Below are 1,835 nucleotides of genomic sequence, written 5' to 3'. Positions count from 1 at the left end.
TCAAGGTCTGACAACAATATTTTTACTCTAGCTTAGAAAGTTCATTTTGGAGCCGAGCACAGTGGCTCACGCCTGTAATCCCAGCACTTTGGGAGGCCGAGGCGGGCAGATCACGAGGTCAGGAGATCGAGACCATCCTGGCTAACAAGATGAAACCCCGTCTCTACTAAAAATACAAAAAATTAGCCAGTGTGGTGGCGGGCGCCTGTAGTCCCAGCTACTCAGGAGGCTGAGGCAGGAGAATGGCATGAACCTGGGAGGCAGAGCTTGCAGTGAGCTGAGATCCCGCCACTGCACTCCAGCCTGGGCAACAGAGTGAGACTCTGTCTCAAAAAAAAAAAAAAAAAAAAAAAAAAAAAAAAAAAAAAAAAAAGGAAAAGAAAAAAAGTTCATTTTGACTTTTCAAACTGTATCTATTGCATCATGGCATCTTGGAATTAGAAACCAAAGACCAAGAAAGATATTTATACTAAAACATACATAACAGAATATCGACCTTTTTTTTTTTTCTGTCGCTTATACTTTATTGGTCAACTCTAGGCCTGTGTGCGGCTGGGTGGGCTTGTAGGAGGGCATCACTATTCACTAGTTCCCAGGTGGAGGCATGAGACGGCCTTGGTCTAGCCTTCCAGGGTCCCAGACTGTGGACTTTGGAGGGGCAGGTCTGGCCTTTCCTGGGTCAGCACAGGGCACCCAGGTGGCGGCACTGGTGGGCAGCCAGCACAGGCACCTAGGTAAGGGCACAAGCTCACTATCCGTCAGCCAGCCTAATTGTGTTTGGATAAATTTTCCTTGCTGTCACCCACGTTGAGCTTAATCGTGTCAGTGCCAGGCTTCCAGCCAGCGGGACAAACTTCCGCGTGCTCTTCTGCGTACTGGAAGGCCTGGACCAGCCGCAGAGCCTCATCCACGGAGCGTCCCACAGGCAAATCATTAACAGTGATCTGGGAAGGACACCCTTGCCATCATTGATAAAGCGGCCCCTGTAGGCAATGCCCGCATCTGTTTTCAGCACGGCGTAATCCTCAGACAAGCCACTGGCCACCTCAGCAAGCAGGGGGATGTTCAGGGGGCCCAAGTCTCCCTCCCTCTGGGGGTTGTTGATCCAAGCCAGGTGGGTGAACTGAGAGTCCACTGAGATGCCCAGCACTTCGCAGCCCAGCTTGCGGAAGTCCTCGGCATGGTCGCTGAACGCGATGATCTCCGTGGGGCACACAAAAGTGAAGTGCAGAGGGTAGAAAAAGAGGACCATGTATTTCTCTTTGTAGTCCTACAGCTTCACTTCTTTGAAAGCACTATCCATCCACCACGGTGGTGGCCTTGAAGTCAGGGGCGGGCTATGCCATGCGCGCGATTACGGAGGCCATGACTGAAAGCTGCGTGGGCTAAGGCTGGACTCACGGGCAACCAGACGCGTGGACTCACGTTCTCAGGATGAAAACTGACCATCTTAACCAACTTTACACGTAAAGTTCAGTGGTATTAAGTATATTCATATTGTTATGTAATTATCACTACTATCCATCTTCAGAACTTTTTTCATTCTGCAAAACTGAAACTCTATACCCATTAAACAATAACTCCCCATTCCCCTTTCCTCCCAGCCCCTGGGAACCATAATTCTAATATCAAATTCTATGAATCTGACTATTATAAGCACCACATATAAGTGAAATCATACAGTATTTGTCTTTTTGTGCTGGCTTATTTCACTTAGCATAATGACTTCAAGGTTCATTAATATTATAACATGTGTCAGGATTTCCTTCTTTTTAAAGGCTGAATAGTGATTATATAGAGAGAATATTTTGTATATATATTATATATGTAATATT

General features: G+C 47.0%; 1 pseudogene; it reads right to left on the bottom strand.

The window, feature by feature from the left end:
* Positions 1–767: 767 nt before the first annotated feature.
* Positions 768–1,525, bottom strand: LOC472083 (peroxiredoxin-2-like; annotated as a pseudogene).
* Between the last annotated feature and the right edge of the window lie 310 nt (positions 1,526–1,835).

Source organism: Pan troglodytes, chromosome 5 (assembly GCF_028858775.2).
Source record: "Pan troglodytes isolate AG18354 chromosome 5, NHGRI_mPanTro3-v2.0_pri, whole genome shotgun sequence".
Taxonomy (NCBI): Eukaryota; Metazoa; Chordata; class Mammalia; order Primates; family Hominidae; genus Pan; species Pan troglodytes.
Note: the sequence above shows the minus strand (reverse complement) of the source record. Positions and strands in the feature narration are given on the sequence as shown.